We start from the raw sequence: 26,519 nt of genomic DNA, 5'->3' as shown, positions 1-26,519 counted from the left end.
TTTACTACAAAATTCATACAGGGCCATATTTTGGCCAGAAGTCCATTATACGGATCAATAAAAATGAGGTTGATACTTTTACAATGTTACATATCTCTTTGTAAAGTTTTCATATTCAGCAGATGGTTTGCTTGGGCATCATACATCCAACGCGTTTCTAGATTTATTAATTGATCTCTTCCTCAGGAATAATCAGATGCCTTTCTGAAATATCAGAAAAGAAAGGGGCTTGCAATAAAATGTATGCAATATCATCAAAATTAGTTTAAAAAAATCAATCACAATATACTTACAGATTTACCAAGATATATTATCGCTTCTCATAGTGTCTGCCTATATCAACTAGGGATGGACCAAAATCATTTTTTCGGTGGCGATACAACACTGATATTTCGTCCACCTCTCAGGCCGATAGCTGATATTATCTGCCAATATTCTGTACATTTAAAAAAGTTACACCTTTTTTTTTCACTGTTATGCCGATACTGATACTTAAAAAAAATAATAAATATTGGCTGCTGATAATCGGCCCCACCGATAATTGGTCGATCCCTAATATCAACCTCCACTTGCTTGTGAACAGGGGTAATTCCATGCAAGGATCATAAATCTCCCATATAATGGAAAGGGGACTTATGATTAAATCAACCATAAATTTAAACAACTCTCTAAGAATAGATTCTATTGATAAAACAAATAACAGCAGCAAAAAACATCAGAAAAAAAAACTAAATAAATAAATCATATGTACATAGGCAAGTACTGTACTTACAAAGAACAAATTCTAGAAACAAATAATTTTGATGTAACTTTGACATTTGACATTTTTGCTCTTCCAAAACCAGGCCAATTCTGAAATTTTTCACATACAAGTAAAAATCAGATATTTTTTTTTCAAGTATTTCTTTAACCAGGAAAAAGCAGTTTCCATGTCAACAAGACAATACATAATATATTAAGTGTAATCAGAGAGAGCAGTTTTTCTTTTTATGATCTACTACCCATGGAGTGTTTTGCAGCTCTAACCATTCCTGCTATTCAGATGACATCCTTTTTGAGTTCTCCAAGGCTTGTGTTATATCTCTGGTTGGTGAGTTTGAACCCTTAGGGGAGTGTGACTCACGCGGTGTGGATCTTGGTGTATGGTGCACGCTTATTTACATCTACTAGTACCACCTGCTTTGAAAACTTTCAATCACCAAATGTCATCCATTTGTTCCTCATATGACTTAACATACGAATGCCGATCACGATAAAAGACTGACAGGAGCGCTGCTATAGTATTGGATGTTGCACAAAATTGCAAGATTTTTGCTGGGATATTAGAAACATGAAGGAGAAAAAAGCCAGGTCTACCAGAACCTTGTAATCTGTACATTTTTGGACAATCCTCTGGACCTCTTTCCAGTAATTATCAAGTTTGGGGCAGGACCAGAAGATGTGTAGCATCATTCCCCGCTCCTCCTGGCACTGCGAGCAATGATCAGTAGTGGGTGGGAAGAATTTATGCAGGAATAAGGGTTGGTGTATAGTACCATCAAGTCAGTATTTTAAAATGAGTTTCCTGCATCTTAATGCAGATTGAAGATTTAAGTGCAAATCTGATAATATTGTTTTGCTGATCTAGGGTAAACGTGCTGTCTAAGTCAGCATCCCATTTTATTATTCAGGGTGATCGATTAGTCTTCTGAGGGTGTGATCAGTAAACTATAGGCTTTGGAAAGCACATGGAGTAAGACCCCTTGGTCAGAACAATATTTCTCAAAAGGAAATGAGGTGGAGGTTGAAGGAATGGGGAGATGGCAAGGAATGTAAGAAGTGATTTAGCTGGAGGGCCCTCCAGAAGTCAGCTGAAAAGGACCAGTAAAATTTCTTAATAAAGACAAAGAAGGCTAGGTGTCCATTGATAAAAGTTGAGGGGGGCGTGGTTTGTCTTGAGAGAAGATGGCTGCCTAATCCTCAGGCTCCCGTTAACCAGAGCCTTTTATCAGCTTAAACCGGGGACCACCGACACTATTTGGCCACCCACTATGGGAACTTCTTCCCGCGGAAGCTCGCAGTCACGATCCCGCTCCCCGAGAGAAATCGCCGGCCGCACAAGCCACACTATACCAAAGATATTACGCACCCAGCGGCCTAACATGGCGGCTCCTCTTCCTGCCTCATCTCCTCCTCAGGAACATGAAGAGATTGTCCTCACTCCCCCCGAACACCACCTCCCGCCATTGGAAACCGACCGAACATCTCTCCGTCAACCGAGCCTACAGGATCTCCAGGCAGTGGCGGCTGACATAAAAGATACCCTGTTCTCGGCCATTTCAGACCTGCACCATGAACTACAGGCCATCACAGGGAGAATGCAGCGTGTCGAGGACAACGCGGCACTACAAAGCTCAGAAGTGACGAAAATTCACTACAAAGTGGACTCCCATACCATGCAACTCCGAGATCTTCAACGCCATGTTGAAGATCTCGATAACAGGGGTTGCAGACACAATCTAAGGGTGAGAGGCCTACCCGAATCAGTGGAACAAGACCAACTTCTTCTGGCTGTCACAGACCTCTTCAACCGCCTCCTCGATAGGCCTAGGCACACCCCACTGGCAATGGAACGTATCCATAGAGCGCTCCGTCCCAGAGGCAAAGACACAGATCCCCCGAGGGATATTATATGCTACGTTAATGACTTTGCTACCAAGGAAGAACTCCTCAGGAAAACCCGCGACAATTGGAGTATGATGGATGCCCTATCTATATCTATCAAGACCTGACAGCAATTACACTGAGACACCGCAAAGATCTCCGACCACTATTGGAAGTCCTGCGGACCAAAGGGATCCGCTATCACTGGAAATTCCCATGCGGTTTATCTGCCTCTCACCAGGGCCGCTCTGCATTACTGAGAGTCCCAGAGGAACTCAATGCATTCTGCCGTACCCTAGACATACCATACGTGGTGGTCCCAAATTGGTATGCGGAGTTTAACGTCTCACCTCATACCCGACTTCCATCAGAAGAGGAACCGATGGATGCACACAACACCAGCTTCCGTAGACGCAGATCGCTATCACCTACCAGACCCAATTCTTCCTCGGGGCTCCGACACCCGCCTCCAAGTCCCATGACAGCACCCCTACCTCGCAGGGCTCGCCGAGATCGCTGATCTTCCATATCCCTATGTACGATGTCCTCACAGAACGCTCTCGCTGACAGCTTCTACTTCATTTTTCCCACCCTCTCCTCTGTGCCCGCAAACGGATTTCTGAATGTCGCCTCTACTATAACTACCAGCGCTCCAAAGATAAAACACTCCCGCATCACCCGAACGCTCTGCAGTATCACCCGATGCCCGGACTTGCTATCCGCAATGATCTCTTTCACCTGCACATTGACTCAAATGACCACCCTCGAAATTGTAAACTGACACCTTTACTTTTCACCCCCGACGGTCTCTAACTTGACTGATTACCTGCCCGAAACAGCCATGAACTCCAGGCTGAAGGCATCGCTCACCACCGTACTGTGGACTACCCCCATGGACCACTTCATCTCCTTCCTTTACTGCCATTATTGGATACAGAAGCACAATCTTGGCACCAAGATCCACAGTATATGTCTCTTCGGACTTAATACCTGCAGACCTTCTGTTTCCTGAGAAACGCTCGAAGGGTAAAATGTAAAATGTTATAGGTTAATGTTATGGGTTATGTTCTTTATGCTGTTACTACCTCCTGTACTGGGAAGACACTATTATGCTACACCACACACTGATGAAACTTGAGAGAACTATCTCTTGATATAACCTTATTACCAGTTTAATCCCCTTCAACTCGGTTAGTTCCTTATGCCACTATAAGTTCTATGAATTTTAGCTTTCTACTGCCCTATGCTGGCATCTGATCCATATTACTTATATTTCTACACGCTGTGTTCCCTCATTTACCTTACTATACTACAAACAGCACAATTTGCATTACGTGCTTCACGCAAGACTGGAACTTATCACCATCCTAACTACTACATGGCAGTATACTTATTGCACTCCGTTACTCACTCACATATTTATCCACACTCAAGAATAGAGGCTTAAACCCTTCTTGTCGAGCTGTCTCTACCCGGATTTGACGCAAACACCTTCACTCCTTTCCTACTCACGTTAAGTTCAATTTACTTTCTGATTGATGTTTGTTCTATACACGTGTAGTTATGTTAATATTACCGATTGTTATTGCACACGATATACTGCCCTGTTTACTCTACATTACGCTCGTCTATCACATGGGCCTGCTACCTAGCTATAATTATTATTACCTCTGATTGGAGGGGACTGTTATTGATCTCCCTCTTTGTGACTATCCCGCACCACGTTCATGTTACCTTAACCTATACCCACAAACTAGACCATTGCTCCCTTCTCCAAGGTCTCTACAATAATAACTGCTGACAGCAACACTCCACTAAGCCTCTCTTCGCCACAAATTATCTGCCGTCTTACTAAATCTGTAGACTCATTCCACCACACATCCCAGCCTATGTATTCTATACATATCCCCTATTTTCCGCCGTTTATATAAAATAAGGCTGATGGTGAGACAGACCTCATTGATCGATTTTCTCACTTTTGTATATACCTCTCAATTGCAAGACCAACCCACACACAGTGGTTACGCACACCTCATTGAATCTTTCAAATTCACAAACATATAAACACCACTGACTTCTACCGGCTAGTAAATTATTGTGATCCTAACTCACCGAGTTAGGTGATAGAGATCACAATTATCGCCGGTGTCACTCACTCACCCTTCCCCATGTTCTTAGATTCACCTCACCAATCCACGTAAACCCTCCAGCTCACCCCACCACATCCACTGCCGCGGCCACTGTTCTCCTCTAAAATTCATACAAACACTCATGCAATGACAAATTCATCCCGCACCACAAATAGCTCCATGCTCAAAATAGTATCGCTCAATGTAAAAGGCCTTAACACGCCAGAGAAACGCTCCAATCTCCTCCTCACCATGTTCCGAAATAAGGCCGACATTATATTCCTTCAGGAAAATCACTTTCGCTCCAATGCCACACCAAAGTTACACAACTACCGTAATACCGTGTATCATGCTACCAACCCATTACACAAATCGAAAGGAGTCTTAATACTTATTGCAAGATCCTGCCCCTTACAAATCACTGACTCGCTAATAGATGTGGAAGGCAGGTACCTATTTTTAAAAGGTTCACTTCTCAATAGAAAAATCACTTTGGCTAACATATACGCTCCCAATCTCCGTCAGGTACCTTTCTTCAGAACTATCACGACTACACTCACGACCTTCCAAGAAGGAACCCTCATCCTAGGGGGAGACTTCAACATCCCACTTAATCCTATCCAAGACACGTCCACCAGCTCATCCTCACTCCCGTATTCGGCCCTTAAGACAATTAAATCTTTACTCAAGCAGCTACTGCTCCATGACACATGGCACACCCTGAATCCCAACGACAAAGACTACACCTTTTATTCTGCACCTCACGACCGATATTCAAGGATAGACTACATTTTCCTGACACAACAAGATCTCTCTCTACTCCACCAAGCTTCCATTGACCCCATGCTCATTTCGGACCATCACCCCATCTCTCTAACACTTAAACTCCTGAACACAACACCTCGTCCACAAACGTGGAAGTTGGACCCGTCATTACTAACTGACCCCTCCACTGCTGCTGAGGTTGAATCCAGTCTCAAAAATTTCTTCCTTGAGAATAATTCCACAGATACATCTCCGCTTACCAATTGGGAAGCACATAAATGTGTAATTAGAGGAGTCCTGCTCGCGGCGGCTGCCAAACGAAATCGCGAACGGAGAAAACAATACTCAGATCTAATAAACAAAGTCCACAGGCTTGAAGGCGCACATAAACAATCCCAGGCTCTATCCACCATGGATGAACTAATTCAAACTAGAAAAGAACTATTAGACATGTTAGACACACAAATTCGACGCAAATATATCCTTTCTAAGAAAACATTCTATGAATATGGCAACAAGGCCAGTAAACTGCTTGCACGAGCTTTACAAGCGACAAAAGCCTCCACAACGATTCATTCCATCACTGACCCGTCGGGATGCAAATTTACCAAAACCCCAGACATTGCTCAACAATTTGTCCAATATTATAGTAAATTATATAACCTCCACCCATCTGATTCCTCCACAGATGAAAACACGAGAAAAAAAATGATCGTTGACTTTCTGCAACAGTATGGCCCAACCCCTATATCTGATTCCATGGTCCAAGAACTAGCTTCCCCCCTAACAAAAGAAGAAATAGACATAGCTCTAAAGCAACTGAAATCAGGTAAAAGCCCCGGTCCCAATGGCTTGACAGTCGGCTACTATAAAACTTACGCAGAAATACTCACCCCCTTTTTTATAACAGCCTTTAATTCTTTCGCAACTCCCACGACACCGCCTCAGGACCTTCTAACTGCCCACATAGCTGTGATTCCAAAACCAGACAAGGACCCCTCCCTAGTTACCAATTATAAGCCCATCTCGCTTCTTAATGTTGACCTTAAATGGTATGCGAAAACTCTAGCGAACCGACTCCTCCCCTTATTACCCCAACTCATAGATCTTGATCAGGTTGGCTTTGTTCCGGGGAGAGAGGCGAGAGATAATACTCTTAAAGCTCTCAATACCCACCATTGGCTTACATCCAGTCGCTCTAGAGGATTTATGCTTTCTCTCGACGTGGAGAAGGCGTTCGACAGGGTGGCATGGGACTATATGTTAGAAACCTTACGGGTTATAGCTCTTCCCCCAATAATGCTAAACTTCATATTAGCCCTCTACTCTAACCCTACTGCCAAAGTCCGAGTAAACGGCCACCTGACGAACGCCTTCTCTGTGTCGAATGGAACCCGTCAGGGTTGCCCGCTCTCCCCCTTAATTTTTATCCTATCACTGGAACCCTTCCTACGACGCATAAGAGCCAATCAAGGAATTAAGGGAATACCTATCAAACAACGCACATATAAACTAGCAGCCTTCGCGGACAACATACTCCTCTTTCTCACAGACCCGCTCACGACAATCCCCAATCTCCTTAAAGATTTTTAAACTTTTCACGCCCTTTCTAACCTTCAAATAAACTTCTCGAAATCGACAGCCCTTAACATTTCACTTACCCCTGAAACTTATCAACAATGCCAACTCAACTTCCCGTTTTCATGGAATAATCGGGCAATTCCATACCTAGGTATTTACTTGCCGACCTCCTTAAATGACTTATACCCCTTGAATCATGCCACAATCTTACAAAAAATACAATTAGATTTAAAAAAATGGTCCACAGGACTTTTTTCTTGGTTCGGCAGAGCCACGATCATCAAAATGAACATCTTACCCAGAATCTTATATATTCTGCAAACTATTCCAATTAAACTCCCGCAGATATTCTTCTCAACCAAAAAGCTTGTTGAGAATTCATTTGGGGTAAATCGCATCCAAGATTAAGCTTCCTGAGACTGACCAACCCTAAACTTCTAGGAGGCATAGGACTTCCCGACATACGTAAATATCAACAAGCATGCCATCTCATTAGAATTGTAGACTGGAACATACACTCTAAACATACAGACTGGGTCCACTTAGAACAATGGTTTTCAGAACTTCCATTGCCTCATCTTCCCTGGATCACTACACTCAACGTCCCCCCTGAATATAAACACCATCCGCTAATTAGCCCAACATTGGCCTCATTCCGTACCTCCTGTAACCACCACAAAATCTCTTCACTTAACGGTCCAATGACCCCACTCCGCCTAAATCCGGATTTTTCACCAGGAATGCACTTATCCTTCTTAGCGGACCACTGGCCCCATCCTACTGTTCGAGCAGAACATTTCTTTGAAGGGAATCATTTCTTATCCCAACCTGCGTTGGCATCAAAAATGAAAATGGAATCTTTCCCATTCTGGACATACGTCCAACTGAGACACTTTTTCAACAAACCTAAACCCAAACCTGACTGGTCCAGACAAACCACCACGTTTGAACACTTATGTTTAAGTCAAGAACCCCAAAAGCACCTGATATCACAAACATATGCCCTCTTATTTACCGCCCGTACACCAACAAAACACTGGACCATCCGACAATGGGAACGCGATCTCTTTGCAAACCTTACTGACTTAGAATGGGAAAAAATCTACACTCTAACCCACAAAGGTTCAATAAATGTGCAAATACAGGAAAACGCTTTTAAATTACTTTCCAGATGGTACAGAACGCCGCTTATGTTGCACCATATTGATCCAACACTTTCAAATTCAACCATTCTGGAAAGAAGTCCACAAATTGATTGGCCAAATAACTACATACACACTAGATTTCATCCCTGAATTATTCCTGCTCCACCATTCCACGACACCACTACCGGCCTACTTCCGCTCTCTAGCCATGCATTTGGTGAACGCTGCCAAGATGTGTATCCCTCTCAAATGGCGCTCCACCGAACCGCCAACTATAGCGGATTGGTTTACATGCATACAGAAAACAATGGTCATGGAAGACCTCATACATCAGACCAAAGAAACACCAGCTAAGTTCACCAAAACGTGGGCATGCTGGATACACTTTATTACCACTGATAACTATAAAAAATACTTCAACTGAGGGGAGTACAGGAGCTGTGGCGGAAACTAAGATATTTTATACCTACCTCACCCTTACTACTCATTGATCCTCCTTCCCTCCTTTATTTCAATAACAAATACTAAATTTCCCCAAACTCATGATGATACTCACAAAATTCCTCCCTTTTACTGATCTGAAACACAGCATTCCCCCCTCATATATCCCTCCTGTTTACCCCCTAACAATCCCTTTTACCCATACCTGTTCACACGTATCACCATTTGAACCGATCTTAGCACAAGATCTACAAGATAAAAACTCAAGATTAGATAATTATCCTTCTTACCCACCTCAATTTAATCATTACCCATGATAACATGTAGAGTTGGGTTACTACCTCTCAGTGACATAATTACTATTGTCTTAATTCTTTACTGCATAACAGAATGTGTACCCTTGATGCGCAATCATCCACTACAGTTTATATATAATAACTTTATTTCTTCTCACATTGCTGGCGGCTGCGTCCGCAAGTTTATATTTCAATGTATTTGATTCATCTTTATGCTTTTTTTCCTGTTACCTTTTGTTTAAAAACTCAATAAAAACTATATTAACAAAAAAAAAAGTTGAGAGGCTCAGAAGTGCGAAAAGTTTGAAATTTCACGTCAGGAAGACCGGAAGAGAATTGTGGATTTCCCAATATTGGGAGTAGTGGGGAATTTCGAGAGGAGATGGAAGCGTGCACAAATAGCTGGGAACACATATGGCATGTGAATCAGTACTTTGGGCATGCATAGGTTGAGACCAAAGTTTGGTGTCCCAATGGCGGCACCAATCAATAAGTCAACCCAAATGAGTCGCTTGGTAGCATTTGCGAACATCCAGAACTTCTAATCCTCTATATTGTTTAGGGAACGTCACCTGGCATCGATGGAGTCGAGGATGTTTGTGGGTCCAAATAAAATCAGTAAACAGAGTGTACCTGTTTAAAATAATGAGGTGGAATCATTATCAGTACAACCTGGAAAAGATTTAAGAATTTCAGTAGAATGCTCATTTTTATAATATTACAGCATCTGAACCATGAATAAAGTCCACTCTGCCATGTCTCTAGTAAGGTACTTGTCTTACTTAAAAGTGGGTGGAAATTCAGATCGAAATTATGGGATGTTCAAGAGGTACTTCAACACTGTGTCTGTCCATTTGAAATTAAAGTTAAGCCACATGGTTCAAAGAAGAGGTTGTGGAATTCTCACTCCCATCGCTTCTGTTTTGTTATGCCCCATACACACGGTCGGACTTTGTTCGGACATTCCGACAACAAAATCCTAGGATTTTTTCCGACGGATGTTGGCTCAAACTTGTCTTGCATACACACGGTCACACAAAGTTGTCGGAAAATCCGATAGTTCTGAACACGGTGACGTAAAACACGTACGTCAGGACTATAAACGGGGCAGTGGCCAATAGCTTTCATCTCTTTATTTATTCTGAGCATGCGTGGCACTTTGTCCGTCGGATTTGTGTACACACGATCGGAAATTCCGACAACGGATTTTGTTGTCAGAAAATTTTATATCCTGCTCTCAAACTTTGTGTGTCGGAAAATCCGATGGAAAATGTGTGATGGAGCCTACACACGGTCGGAATTTCCGACAACAAGGTCCTATCACACATTTTCCGTTGGAAAATCCGACCGTGTGTACGGGGCATTAAAGTTTATTTTCAGATTAGAGAGTGCTCCATAGAGATCAAATTCATGAAGGAGGTTGGGGAGAGATACCGACGGGTTGGTCAGATTGAAAAGCATGTCATCGATATATTCCGATACCTTGTGTTGGACCTCTCCTACTTCGAGACCCGATCACGTGATGGCTGTGTCCAATCACAGCCTTCACAGCGTAGACAGAGACGCGTGTCTTTGTGACGGTTCTCCCCACTGAGCTCAGTGAGAGCTCAGTGCGGGGGAGCGGGGAAATCTGCAAGGTCTGTGACAGCTCTCTGTGTAAGGATGATTTTACACACAGAGCTGTCACAGATCCATCCACACACAGTACACCAAGCACCACTGTCTCTGTCCCCATACACATGTGTCACAGTGCCACCATAAACACCTGTACCAGTGCACAAAACATCTGTTAGTGTCCCATCACATCTGTACCAGTGCACAAAACATCTGTCAGTGTCTCCATCACATCTGTACCAGTGCACAAAACATCTGTCAGTGTCTCCATCACATCTGTACCAGTGCACAGAACATCTGTCACTGTCCCATCCTCCTTGGATGTTACACTTCTCTATGTGGCCAGGCTGTGAAAAAGTCTCACACATGTGGTATTGACATACTCTGGATGAGTAGCAGAATATGTTTTGGGGCATAGTTGGAAGTATGCCTATTCCGTGTGTGAGAAATAACTTGTTAAAATTAAATTTTTGTGAAAAAAAAATCTTAATTTTTGCAAAGAATTATGGGAAAAAATTACAACTTCAAAAAACTTGTCATGCCTCTTAATAAATACCGTGGACTATCTACTTTCCAAAAGGGGTAATTTGGGGAATTTTTGTACTATCTTGACATCAAGAAATTAGATAGGCCGTCAGTATATCAGGCGTGATCAATTTTCAATGATTGATACCATAGCTTGTGATCTCTATAACTTCCACACATACCAAATAATATACACTAATTTGGGTTATTTTTACCAAAGTAATGTAGCAGTATAAGTGTAATGGATGTGACTATGAGTGTTATGGTGAAATGCCTATTTCCAATATAACCATATAGATATAAGTGCTTACTTCAGCCTCTGCTATCAGCCTTAACCATATTTAGGGATGAGCTTCGTGTTCGAGTCGAACCCATGTTCGACTCGAACATCGGCTGTTCGCCCGTTCGCCGAATTGCGAACGATATGGGCCGTTCGCGCCAAATTCGTGTGGCGCGTCACGGCCCATAATTCACTGCGGCATCGCAGTGCATTGCTGGCTGATGATTGGCCAAGCATGCACTATGACCCGCATGCTTGGCCAATCACAGCGCCGTCAGTAGAGAGAGCTGTAATTGGCCAAAGCCAGGGTGGCTTTGGCCAATTATGGCTCAGGGGATTTAGTACACACCCCACACTATATAAGGCCGCCTGCACGGCGGCCCTGTGTAGTGTGTGTTCCGGTGTGCTGAGAGATAGAGAGAGCGAGAGACAGTGTCATTTGATTTGAGTTAGATAGATTAGGCAGAACAGTCAGTCAGTTAGCTGCACTTACAGTGTATTGTGTATATATATATGCATCCCAGGTGTTGCATATATATATATACACTGTATTCAGCTTAGCTAGATCCGTTCCTGTTATCTTCTATCTAGACTATTTACATTTAGTGCAGTGCGTCCTGCTCACAGTGTTCAGCTAGATCCGTTCCTGCTATTTACATTTAGTGCAGTGCGTCCTGCTCACAGTGTTCAGCTAGATCCGTTCCTGTTATCTTCTAGACTATTTACATTTAGTGCAGTGCGTCCTGCTCACAGTGTTCAGCTAGATCCGTTCCTGCAATTTACATTTAGTGCAGTGCGTCCTGCTCACAGTGTTCAGCTAGATCCGTTCCTGTTATTTACATTTAGTGCAGTGCGTCCTGCTCACAGTGTTCAGCTAGATCCGTTCCTGCTATTTACATTTAGTGCAGTGCGTCCTGCTCACAGTGTTCAGCTAGATCCTTTCCTGCTATTTACATTTAGTGCAGTGCGTCCTGCTCACAGTGTTCAGCTAGATCCGTTCCTGTTATCTTCTAGACTATTTACATTTAGTGCAGTGCGTCCTGCTCACAGTGTTCAGCTAGATCCGTTCCTGTTATTTACATTTAGTGCAGTGCGTCCTGCTCACAGTGTTCAGCTAGATCCGTTCCTGCTATTTACATTTAGTGCAGTGCGTCCTGCTCACAGTGTTCAGCTAGATCCGTTCCTGCTATTTACATTTAGTGCAGTGCGTCCTGCTCACAGTGTTCAGCTAGATCCGTTCCTGCTATTTACATTTAGTGCAGTGCGTCCTGCTCACAGTGTTCAGCTAGATCCGTTCCTGCTATTTACATTTAGTGCAGTGCGTCCTGCTCACAGTGTTCAGCTCGATCCGTTCCTGTTATCTTCTAGACTATTTACATTTAGTGCAGTGCGTCCTGCTCACAGTGTTCAGCTAGATCCGTTCCTGTTATTTACATTTAGTGCAGTGCGTCCTGCTCACAGTGTTCAGCTAGATCCATTCCTGCTATTTACATTTAGTGCAGTGCGTCCTGCTCACAGTGTTCAGCTAGATCCGTTCCTGCTATTTACATTTAGTGCAGTGCGTCCTGCTCACAGTGTTCAGCTAGATCCGTTCCTGTTATCTTCTAGACTATTTACATTTAGTGCAGTGCGTCCTGCTCACAGTGTTCAGCTAGATCCGTTCCTGCTATTTACATTTAGTGCAGTGCGTCCTGCTCACAGTGTTCAGCTAGATCCGTTCCTGTTATCTTCTAGACTATTTACATTTAGTGCAGTGCGTCCTGCTCACAGTGTTCAGCTAGATCCGTTCCTGCAATTTACATTTAGTGCAGTGCGTCCTGCTCACAGTGTTCAGCTAGATCCGTTCCTGTTATTTACATTTAGTGCAGTGCGTCCTGCTCACAGTGTTCAGCTAGATCCGTTCCTGCTATTTACATTTAGTGCAGTGCGTCCTGCTCACAGTGTTCAGCTAGATCCTTTCCTGCTATTTACATTTAGTGCAGTGCGTCCTGCTCACAGTGTTCAGCTAGATCCGTTCCTGTTATCTTCTAGACTATTTACATTTAGTGCAGTGCGTCCTGCTCACAGTGTTCAGCTAGATCCGTTCCTGTTATTTACATTTAGTGCAGTGCGTCCTGCTCACAGTGTTCAGCTAGATCCGTTCCTGCTATTTACATTTAGTGCAGTGCGTCCTGCTCACAGTGTTCAGCTAGATCCGTTCCTGCTATTTACATTTAGTGCAGTGCGTCCTGCTCACAGTGTTCAGCTAGATCCGTTCCTGCTATTTACATTTAGTGCAGTGCGTCCTGCTCACAGTGTTCAGCTAGATCCGTTCCTGCTATTTACATTTAGTGCAGTGCGTCCTGCTCACAGTGTTCAGCTAGATCCGTTCCTGTTATCTTCTAGACTATTTACATTTAGTGCAGTGCGTCCTGCTCACAGTGTTCAGCTAGATCCGTTCCTGTTATTTACATTTAGTGCAGTGCGTCCTGCTCACAGTGTTCAGCTAGATCCATTCCTGCTATTTACATTTAGTGCAGTGCGTCCTGCTCACAGTGTTCAGCTAGATCCGTTCCTGCTATTTACATTTAGTGCAGTGCGTCCTGCTCACAGTGTTCAGCTAGATCCGTTCCTGTTATCTTCTAGACTATTTACATTTAGTGCAGTGCGTCCTGCTCACAGTGTTCAGCTAGATCCGTTCCTGTTATCTTCTAGACTATTTACATTTAGTGCAGTGCGTCCTGCTCACAGTGTTCAGCTAGATCCGTTCCTGTTATCTTCTAGACTATTTACATTTAGTGCAGTGCGTCCTGCTCACAGTGTTCAGCTAGATCCGTTCCTGTTATCTTCTAGACTATTTACATTTAGTGCAGTGCGTCCTGCTCACAGTGTTCAGCTAGATCCGTTCCTGTTATCTTCCTACTGACAGGCAGGCTTGTCTGGTTACAGTATATAAAGCTACCTGAAGAAAATTACAGGTGTTCTATTTGATCCTATTAGTACCACGGTCAGGCAGCTAGACTATTTACATTTAGTACAGTGCGTCCTGCTCACAGTGTACAGCTAGATCCGTTCCTGTTATCTTCCTACTGACAGGCAGGCTTGTCTGGTTACACAGTATATAAAGCTACCTGAAGAAAATTACAGGTGTTCTATTTGATCCTATTAGTACCACGGTCAGGCAGCTAGACTATTTACATTTAGTACAGTGCGTCCTGCTCACAGTGTTCAGCTAGATCCGTTCCTGTTATCTTCCTACTGACAGGCAGGCTTGTCTGGTTACAGTATATAAAGCTACCTGAAGAAAATTACAGGTGTTCTATCCCAGCTTAGTGCAGCTACAGGCCATTAGTATGTCTGGAAGGCCAAGAAGGAGAGGCAGACAGTCACAAGCCAATAAGAGAGGGCAAGCAGGCTCTGTGTCTAGTGCTGGTCGTGGAGACGGTGCATCCTCATCAGCACGTGGCCATGGGACACGCTTGGCCTTTTTTTCGGCAGCTGGCCGTGTTGAGCCGCAACATGCGGAAGACTTGGTCGAGTGGATGACCAAGCCGTCCTCATCCTCCTCATCCTCTCTCACCCATGCCCAGGGTGCTTTGTCTGGCAAAGCAGCGGCCTCTTCCCTCAGCTCAATGTCATCAGTGACTCCTTCCCTAGCTCCACCATGTCCTCATGAGGATTCCCTCGAACTGTTTGACCACAGTGTTGGGTACATGCTCCAGGAGGATGCCCAGCGTTTGGAAGGCTCTGATGATGATACTGAGCTCGATGAAGGCAGTAACATGAGCACGGACAGAGGGGGTGCCCAAGAAGGACAGCAATCTGGCAGTCATGCTCCCCCTGCTGCAGCATACTGCCAGGTTTGCTCCAGTGATGAGGAGGGAGGGGATGATGAGGTCACTGACTCAACGTGGGTGCCTGATAGGAGAGAGGAGGAGGAGGAGGAGGAGGAGGCGGCGGCACATCACCAACGAGGCAGGATGCCCTCCAGGGGCCAGCCTAAGGGCAGCACATTGACTGCATCACACCCCAAAGCTCCACATGTGCAGGGCGCTGCAGTCTCTGCGCGTTATTCAAAAAGTTCTTTGGTGTGGGCCTTTCTTGAGACGAGTGCATCAGATCGCACCGCTGCTATTTGCAACATATGTCTCAAGCGTATCTCGCGTGGCCAAAACATCTCCCGCTTGGGTACCACATGCTTGACCAGACATATGTTGACCTGCCATGCAGTTCGTTGGCAAGCGTATCTAAAAGACCCACACCAAAGAACAAAGAGGATCTCTCCTTGCTCCTCATCAGCTGAGATTTCCAACCCCACTAGACCTTCAGTCCTCTCTGAGACCTGCAGTGAGAGGAATGAAGGTGTAGAATTAGGTGTGTCACAGCCAAGTACTTGTGGGCAATCTGCTTTTGGTACACCGACGTCAGATTGTACCAGGCAAATTTCCCTGCCCCAGCTGCTGCACCGCCGAAAGAAGTTTGCTCCCAGCCATCCACATGCCCAGCGGTTGAATGCTAGCTTGGCAAAATTGCTAGCACTTCAACTGCTGCCTTTTCAGTTGGTAGACTCTGCCCCCTTCCGTGAGTTTGTGGAATGTGCGGTTCCTCAGTGGCAGGTACCCAAACGCCACTTTTTCTCACGGAAGGCGATTCCGGCTCTCTACCGGCATGTGGAAGGCAATGTCCATGCCTCGCTGGACAGGGCGGTCAGCGGTAAGGTGCATATTACCGCTGACTCATGGTCCAGCAGGCATGGACAGGGACGTTACCTAAGTTTCACGGCGCATTGGGTGACTCTGCTGGCAGCTGGGAAGGATGCAGGACAAGGTGCAGTAGTGTTGGAGGTTGTTCCACCACCACGCCTCCAAAATGCTGATTGTGACACACCTCTCTCCTCCACCCCCTCCTCTTCTTCTTCCTCCATGGCCTCTTCCTCGGAACCAGCGGTGCTCCGTAGGCGTTCAAGGGGCTACGCAAGTACGCAGGCCAAAAGATGCCATGCAGTGCTTGAGCTGGTGTGCTTGGGGGACAGGAGCCACACTGGGGCAGAGGTTCTGTCAGCTCTGCAGGGGCAGGTTCAGAGGTGGTTGACGCCACGCCAACTTAAGGCAGGAATGGTGGTTTGCGACAATGGCACCAACCTCCTCTCTGCCCTCCGACAGGGACAAATGACCCATGTGCCCTGTTTGGCTCACGTCCTTAACTTGGTGGTGCAGCGGTTCTTGGGCAGGTACCCGGGCTTACAGGATGTCCTGAGGCAGGCCAGGAAAGTCTGTGTGCATTTCCGCCGGTCATATAATGCCAGTGCTCGGCTGACGGACCTCCAAAAGGAGTTTAACCTGCCCAAGAACCGCCTAATCTGTGACATGCCCACCAGGTGGAACTCAACGTTGGCCATGCTGCAGCGGCTGCACACGCAGCAGAAGGCCATCAATGAGTACCTGTGCGACTATGGCACCAGGACAGGGTCAGGGGAGCTTGGTTTTTTTTCCCCACGCCAGTGGGCCATGATCAGGGATGCATGCACTGTCCTGTCACCATTCGAGGAGGCCACGAGGATGATGAGCACTGACAGTGCATGCATCAGTGACACTGTCCCCCTTGTCCACCTGTTGGAGCACACGCTGCGTGGAATAATGGACAGGGCACTTGAGGCAGAACAGAGGCAGGAAGAGGAGGACTTCCTTAGCTCTCAAGGCCCCCTTTATCCAGACAGTGTTCCTGCGTGCCCGCCGATCACACAGGAAGAGGACGAGGAGGAGGAGGAGGAGGAGGAAGATTGTGTCAGTATGGAGGTGGAGCCTGGCACTCAGCATCAGCAGCAGTCTTTAAGGGATCAGTCCCAAGGAACACATGGACTTGTACGTGGCTGGGAGGAGGTGGCTGCGGACGTTGTTGTCCTTAGTGACCCAGAGGACTCCGGACCGAATGCCTCAGCAAACCTACGCTGCATGGCCTCCCTGATCCTGCAAAGCCTGCGTAAGGATCCTCGTATTCGTGGTATCAAGGAGAAGGACCAATACTGGCTGGCAACCCTCCTTGATCCACGTTACAAGGGTAAGGTTGCGGACCTTATCTTGCCATCGCAGAGGGAGCAGAGGATGAAACATCTTCGGGAGGCCTTGCAGAAAGGTCTGTGCAACGCGTTCCCAGAGACTGGGAGGTTACAAACTCCTGTTTCTGGACAACGTGTTGCTGAGGCTTCGGTCAGTCAAAGAAGGAGCGGTGGAGAAGGTGGCCGTCTGACCGATGCGTTCAGACAATTTTTTGGTCCGCAGCCCCAAGGTATGATCGGTTCCAGCAACCATCGCCAGCGTCTGTTTTACATGGTGCAGGAATACCTAGGGGCAAGATCAGACTTGGACACCTTTCCCACCGAAAATCCTCTGGGTTACTGGGTCTTGAGGATGGATCACTGGCCAGAGCTTGCACAGTATGCAATTGAGCTACTGGCCTGTCCTGCATCCAGCGTTCTTTCGGAACGCACATTCAGTGCTGCTGGAGGCGTGGTAACCGATCACAGGGTGCGTCTGTCCACCGACTCGGTCGATCGGCTGACCTTCATAAAAATGAATGAGTCTTGGATCACCACCAGCTACCAAGCACCTGATGCTGATGTAACCGAATAATTTTTTTTGAAATCTCAGATCCCTTCAAAGACTGCCTATGCTGATGCTGAGTGACTATCCCTGAGTAATTATCCTCTTCCTCCTCAATCATCACGCTGATAGCTTGTAAGAACATTTTTGGTTCTGGGCGCCACCACCAGTGCCTAAGGCCCAATTTTTCAGCCCTTGTTTAACAGGGGCGTGTAATTACAATTTTTGATGTAATACTTTGCAGCAGGCCTCATTCCTGCATTCCAACTAGAGTGTCTGTGAGGGGTTGCAGTGTTGTGGCACCAGCACCAGTGCCTAAGGCCCAATTTTTCTGCCCCTGTCTAACAGGGGCGTGTAATTACAATTTTTGATGTAATACTTTGCAGCAGGGCTCGTTCCTGCGTTCCAACTAGAGTGTCTGTGAGGGGTTGCAGTGTTGTGGCACCAGCACCAGTGCCTAAGGCCCAATTTTTCTGCCCCTGTCTAACAGGGGCGTGTAATTACAATTTTTGAAGCAATACTTTGCAGCAGGGCTCGTTCCTGCGTTCCAACTAGAGTGTCTGTGAGGGGTTGCAGTGTTGTGGCACCAGCACCAGTGCCTAAGGCCTAATTTTTCAGCTCCTGTTCAACAGGGGCATGTAATTACAATTCTTGATCTAATATTTCACAGCAGGGCCCTGTGAGGGCTTACAGCGTTGTGGCCACAGCAACACCCAAGGCCCAAATTTCTGCTGAGTATATAGGGCAGGACCCTACTTTCAAACATCTAACTTACAAATGACTCCTACTTGCAAACGGAAGGAGACAACAGGAAGTGAGATGAAATCTACCCCTAGGAAGGGAAATTCTCTCCTGTAAGAGTTAATATGGGAAAACAATTTCTCCTTTCCACTGATGCTTTCCAATCCTTGTTCCACGAAAAAACCCAAATTTTCAATAAACATTTTTCATTGGGACAAAAAAGTGAGGTGAAATCTTCTGAAGAGGAGGAAAGACAGCAAAACAAATGTCACAGGGGTGATAACCCTTCCCTATGTTTTCCAAAAAGCTTAGAAAAGATTTTTTGGCTGGAGCTAAACACGTTAAAAATGTTCAAAATGACAAACAGATTCTACTTAACAACAAACCTACAGTCCCTGTCTTGTTTGCACCGCCTGTATACTGCTGTTCAGAGTATATAGGGCCTGGTGGCCCCACACCTTTCCTTTTTTTAATTTGGGTGCGGGGTTCCCCTTAATATCCATACAAGACCCAAAGGGCCTGGTAATGGACTGGGGGGTACCCATGCCGTTTGTCTCACTGATTTTCATCCATATTGCCATGACCCGACATGACATTAAACCCGCAAGCAGTTTTAAATGAGATTTTTTCCTTTAAAAATGACATTTGGTGCAGGGACTGTTCTAAACATGGGAAACACGCGTCACTTTACAGGCATACTATAGACACCCCCCAGGAACGATATTTAAAGGAATATTTCACTTTTTTTTTTTTTTACTTTAAGCATCATTAAAATCACTGCTCCCGAAAAAACGGCCGTTTTTAAAAGTTTTTTTTGCATTGATACATGTCCCCTGGGGTAGGACCCGGGTCCCCAAACCCTTTTTAGGACAATACCATGCAAATTAGCCTTTAAAATGAGCACTTTTGATTTCGAACGTTCGGGTTCTAACGTTCGTGCGAACTTTCGGTCCGTTCGCGGGTTCTGGTGCGAACCGAACCGGGGGGTGTTCGGCTCATCCCTAACCATATTCAGTTAGATGGCTTGGTAGCATTTGCGAACATCCAGAACTTCCAATCCTCTATATTGTTTAGGGAACGTCACCTGACATCGATGGAGTCAAGGATGTTTGTGGGTCCAAATAAAATCAGTAAACAGAGTGTACCTGTTTAAAATAATGAGGTGGAATCATTATCAGTACAACCTGGAAAAGATTTAAGAATTTCAGTAGAATGCTCATTTTTATAATATTACAGCATCTGAACCATGAATAAAGTCCACTCTGCCATGTCTCTAGTAAGGTACTTGTCTTACTTAAAAGTGGGTGGAAATTCAGATCGAAAATATGGGATGTTCAAGAGGTACTTCAACACTGTGTCTGTCCATTTGAAATTAAAGTTAAGCCACATGGTTCAGAGAAGAGGTTGTGGAATTCTCACTCCCATCACTTCTGTTTTGTTATGCCCCATACACACGGTCGGACTTTGTTCGGACATTCCGACAACAAAATCCTAGGATTTTTTCCGACGGATGTTGGCTCAAACTTGTCTTGCATACACACGGTCACACAAAGTTGTCGGAAAATCCGATTGTTCTGAACACAGTGACGTAAAACACGTACGTCGGGACTATAAACGGGGCAGTGGCCAATAGCTTTCATCTCTTTATTTATTCTGAGCATGCGTGGCACTTTGTCCGTCGGATTTGTGTACACGCGATCGGAATTTCCGACAACGGATTTTGTTGTCGGAAAATTTTATATCCTGCTCTCAAACTTTGTGTGTTGGAAAATCCGATGGAAAATGTGTGATGGAGCCTACACACGGTCGGAATTTCTGACAACAAGGTCCTATCACACATTTTCCGTCGGAAAATCCGACCGTGTGTAGGGGGCATTAAAGTTATTTTCAGATTAGAGAGTGCTCTGTAGAGATCAAATTCATGAAGGAGGTTGGGGAGAGATACAGACGGGTTGGTCAGATTGAAAAGCATGTCATCGATATATTCAGATACCTTGTGTTGAACCTCTCCTACTTCGAGACCCGATCACGTGATGGCTGTGTCCAATCACAGCCTTCACAGCGTAAACAGAGACGCGTGTCTTTGTGACGGTTCTCCCCACTGAGCTCAGTGAGGGCTCAGTGCGGGGGGAGCGGGGAAATCTGCAAGGTCTGTGACAGCTCTCTGTGTAAGGATGATTTTACACACAGAGCTGTCACAGATCCCTCCACACACAGTACACCAAGCACCACTGTCTCTGTCCCCATACACATGTGTCACAGTGCCACCATAAACACCTGTACCAGTGCACAAAACATCTGTTAGTGTCCCATCACATCTGTACCAGTGCACAAAACATCTGTCAGTGTCTCCATCACATCTGTACCAGTGCACAGAACATCTGTCACTGTCCCATCACATCTGTACCAGTGCACAAAACATCTGTCAGTGTCCCATCACATCTTTACCAGTGCACAAAACATCTGTCAGTGTGCGCCGGTGTCAGGACTGGGCTCAACCCTTCCTTCTCTGAGCTGGCCGCTCAGCTGTTGGCTAATTGCCAGCTCCTTTCTCTCCACAGTGACTCAGCTGTTGATGATCTGCTCATCAGTCATGCCTACTTAAAGCCGTCTAGCTCACTTCATCTCTGCCTTCGCCTTTGGTCACATCTCTGAGACTTTCTCCTGCGTTTCTGTTGAAGACTTGCTCGGCTGACGTCCCTTCTGGCTCCTGATCCTGCTTGCTGTACTACTATGTTGATCTCTGGCTCTCTGAGATTGACGTTGGCTGACTACCCAATCTGGTTACTGAACTCTGGCTATGTATTGACTACGCTTACTCTGTTTACATTTTTATTATTATTAAACAAGTGTGATTAACTGTACTTCTGTCTCGGTCTGATTCATGGTTTCTGACAGCCAGTGACGATCAACATCTGTCAGTGTACAAGTGCACAAAAACATTGGTCAGTGTCCCAGCACATCTGTACCAGTGCACAAAACACATCAGTGTACCAGTATCCCAATAATAAATAAATAAAACATTTAAAGCACCCCCATCCTCCCGTGCAAAGGCGAACGCTCACGTTGGTTCCGTACGCATACCTAAACAGCGATAGCACCACACATGTGAGGTATCGCTGTGAACGTCAGAGTGAGAGCAATAATTCTAGTACCAGACCTCCTGTGTAATGCTAATCTGGTAACCAATAGAGGCTTATAAATTGCCGCCTATGGAGATTGTCAAATACCGATGTTTGACACCATTTCACAAGCGCGCGCAACTTTAAAGGGTGATATGTTTGGTATCTATTTACCCGGCTCAACACCATATTTGATATTTTTACCAAAAATGTGCATATTATATTGTCTCTGTGTGCATTGAAATTCATCAAAATTTATTTATGCGTTAGTGTGTAAAATTGTTTTAGAAAAACTGCTGCGCAAATACCATGTGACATAAAAATGTGCAAAACCCACCATTTTATTCTCCAGGGCCGACAACTTCAAAAAACTTGTCATGCCTCTTAATAAATACCGTGGACTATCTACTTTCCAAAAGGGGTAATTTGGGGAATTTTTGTACTATCTTGACACCAAGAAATTAGATAGGCCGTCAGTATATCAGGCGTGATCAATTTTCAATGATTGGTACCATAGCTTGTGATCTCTATAACTTTCACACAGACTAAATAATATACACTGATTTGGGTTATTTTTACCAAAGTAATGTAGCAGTATAATGCCCCGTACACACGGTCGGACTTTGTTTGGACATTCCGACAACAAAATCCTAGGATTTTTTCTGACGGATGTTGGCTCAAACTTGTCTTGCATACACACGGTCACACAAAGTTGTCGGAAAATCCGATCGTTCTGAACGCGGTGACGTAAAACACGTACGTCGGGACTATAAACGGGGCAGTGGCCAATAGCTTTCATCTCTTTATTTATTCTGAGCATGCGTGGCACTTTGTCCGTCGGATTTGTGTACACACGATCGGAATTTCCGACAACGGATTTTGTTGTCGGAAAATTTTATCTCCTGCTCTCCAACTTTGTGTGTCGGAAAATCCAATGGAAAATGTCCGATGGAGCCCACACACGGTCGGAATTTCCGACAACACACTCCGATCGGACATTTTCCATCGGAAAATCTGACCGTGTGTACGGAGCATAAGTGTAATGGATGTGACTATGAGTGTTATGGTGAAATGCCTATTTATTTCCAATATAACCATATAGATATAAGTGCTTACTTCAGCCTCTGCTATCAGTCTTAACCATATTCAATTAGATGTCTGCCAGCTTACCCTCCCCCTTCATGTGGGAGTTAAGAACAAGTTAAAGAAGATTGCGCCTGTTTTCAAGAACTGGAAACAAGACAACCTATTTAGCTATGATAGTTTGCTATTCCCTTATATAGATATAACCCAGCTAAAAACCTATACTTTGTCACAATAATGAATATGTATATCTTGCGGTCCGCATACGCTTGTCTTATTTGATATTTGATTTGATAACAAAAATATCCGGCTCATGGTATATTAGCCAGAGTCCAGGAAGTAATAAAGGAGAAGTATCAATCTACTGAACTTGTGTATGTCTCAGTAATTTACTTCAAGTGTGCACACTTTTACATTGAAGGTTAATTTGGCCAGGGGGACAGAAACAAAAGTACCGAATGGTTCTGGTTTGGTCCAAAACATTTGGCACCCAAAACGTGGGGCTCGAGATTGGCCCAAAGGGACAGCTGAACTAGAGGATACTGAAAGAGAACCAATATACGGGCGGACCGGAGCCTGATCAACTCTGGAGAAAACGGTAAGACATTTTCCTTAATAATTTGTCTGCTGTTTGATCCACATCTGTATTTGGTTAATTTCTGTCTCCGCATCGGCTTCCCGCAGTCCACAAAGACTGGTATATATCTTGTCTCAAGCCTATTTATATAGTATGAACCTGCAATTGTTTCTGACCCGCCTTTATTTGGAGTGTTTTGTTTTGTTGGAGTCTGTCTTGTGACGGCTGTTGGGAAAAAGGGATTGATTATATAGTCACGGATGAAATTAGTTGACGTGGTTAAACTTCTCCTGGGAAATAGGGATCAGGAGAGGGCGTCAGGATGTGGTTAAACTTCTCCTGGGGGAAATAATTGTGCGGCAAAGCATGGGTAACCAGGAGGGGGCATCAGGAATACGCCCAGCGGTGGCGTGGGGATCCTGTGAGGATCTGAACAATCCCAAATTTCATTCCGGTCGTCGCATTAATTGGTGTTGGTAACCTCAGCAACCAAAAGAGTACAAAGAGACAGAGAAAGCTAGAGTGAGGAATTTGGGTTTCGTGTTGGGACGTGTAGATGATGTTTAAAGTGGTTTGTTAAATATCAACTGCTGGTGTTTCATGTCTGCTCATTGAGTATCTTATTGGAGATCTTTTCAGTTCCTCATCTCCACATCACTACTGTGTATTTCTATTCAGTTCTCTTTTTCTCTCGCTCTCTCTCTCCTTTCTCCTGTGTCCCATCTTTTGTTCATATACTAAGAACTGTGACATGGGAAACAAGTTGGCTAAGCCCACAGAGGGCAGTTTGGCCTGTGATTTGGTATTAGAATGGGAGGGAGAGGATGCTGTGAAAAGAGGAAAGAAATTAGCAAAAGTGTGTGGGATTGATATGCATTTGGGTTGGAGATTACAAGTAGATGAATGGCGCACTCTCTTGAAGAGAAAAAGGGGTTTGCTATCAGACCACGGCCTACTGTGTACAGAAGACTCCTGGTTTAAGGTTGCAAAAGCCATTCATGAGGAAGGCTGGATTGAACAAGAAACAAATCAAAATGGTTGTATTGTGCACGTGTACAAGAAACGAGAAAAGAGGAAGTTAAGTAGACAGCCACCGCCCTATGATGGAGCCTGGTCTTCAGGAAATAAGCACCGCCCTTTGTCTACCGCCCCTCTGCCACGGCTAGCACCTCCCTCAACTGCCCCTACGCAGCAAGAAATAGATCAACAGGGGACACCTCCCCCGCCATGTTTAATGGTAAACAAGGCACATTTGTCTTTGTACCCCTAACTTAATTGCCGCCACCGTGAAACACCTGACTCGCCCGAACCACTTGCACCACCACCTTCGCCAGAACCCACACACATATACCCGGTAATGGACCAATCCTCCGGAACATATTAATGGGCCCAACTCATCTCCATCTCTGCCCAACCCATTCCATTGATGATGGCAGGTATCCAAGATGGTTCAGAGAACTCCCCTCATTCTACCGCCCACTCTGTGACCTCTAATTCACCAGGCCCCTCACGAGACCAAAAAAACCCCACTGATGAGACGAATCATGTACCGACAGATCGCGCCGATGCCCACTCTTCAGCACGCCAAGAGACTCAGACCGGTCCCACTCACTGTAGCCCTGACCAAAGTAATCAGAGCAATAACAACCCCCACGCACGAAACATCGTGGTGTCCGGTGGTGTGGCCAACATAGACACCAGTGCAACCACAGTTCCACTGACCCAAAATACAGCTCCACCAAGACAAAATGTTCCAACAATATGACTCACAAACCGGGGGTGCAACAAATTCCCTGTTTAACTATTCAGTTGAGCCATTACAGTTCCCATCACGATACCCTCCACAGACCTCACCCCCCCTTCACACTGGCTCCAGGGACTTGGTCCGTACCTCGATGCGCCCACAAGATTTCCTCACAAAGGTTTTGGGCCTGCGCCACATGGAATGAGGGGGCCAATACAACCTCCCATCAGGCCGCCACCCGGGGGTAATAACTGCAGCACGAGGGACTCCCCTGATGTACATAACCTTCAGCCCCAAAGAAGCTGCCTCTCTGGTTGCAAGCTTACCGGACCAAGAGAAGCAGCCTATGCCCTTTTACAGGAAGATTAATCAAATTCAAAAGTCATACTCATGTGCATGGCGCAATTTGATAAGCCTGTGTGAAATAAGAGCAGGGGACGCCTACTGGCCGGTAATGGAGAAATGCTTTGATGAGTATATGGGTCATAGGGATGATAGTTGGAACTCTGGGTGTGAGTTTGTGGCCCAACTGAAATGATGGGCTCAAGACCGTTTGGCAGATCAGGCGACCAGTATGCAGGATATGACACAAGAAAATGGCGAAACCATTGAGAAATTTCATACCAGAATCACACAAGTATTCACTGACTTAGGTTTCAACACACGGACCAAAGCACATGTGCAGATGCTGACTGCCGCATTTGTCTCGGGTCTTAGGGAACCAGTCCGGAAAGGTCTGCTCCTAGCACGACCAGAGTAAAGAACGATGGAACTTGATAAGTTGCTGTTAGTGGCAAAGGGTCTAGAATCTGCACAGGGTAGTAAGAAGGTAACCCCTCTCATGATGGCCTCTGGTACACCATATTTGGGCCACCCACCAATGCTGACTCCACGCCTCTGTTACAACTGCGGAAGACCTGGACACTTCAAAAGGGAATGCCGAAACCCCCAGAACTCTGACCACAACCAACTTGGCCCCAGCCATGGACCGTACGGGGCCACTCGTTACAAGAAACCTGAAGACCCACCTCACCAATCACCCCACCCCACTCCGGATCACATGGACCTTCTCCGCTAGGATTCCGGCAAGCCTGTGTCACCTGTCCCTGCTATGATGTCCTTCGGAGACCTGGGAGCCCCTTTAGTGAAAATAACCCTCCTTATTGAAGGACATCCCACCACATTTTATGTGACACAGGCACAGGTCCGTAATCAGGGCAGAAGAATTACCCGATACTTCATTCCTATCGGACAT

Source organism: Aquarana catesbeiana, linkage group LG05 (genome assembly GCF_042186555.1).
Source record: "Aquarana catesbeiana isolate 2022-GZ linkage group LG05, ASM4218655v1, whole genome shotgun sequence".
In the NCBI taxonomy this organism is placed as follows: domain Eukaryota; kingdom Metazoa; phylum Chordata; class Amphibia; order Anura; family Ranidae; genus Aquarana; species Aquarana catesbeiana.
This window is presented reverse-complemented; position numbering follows the sequence as displayed.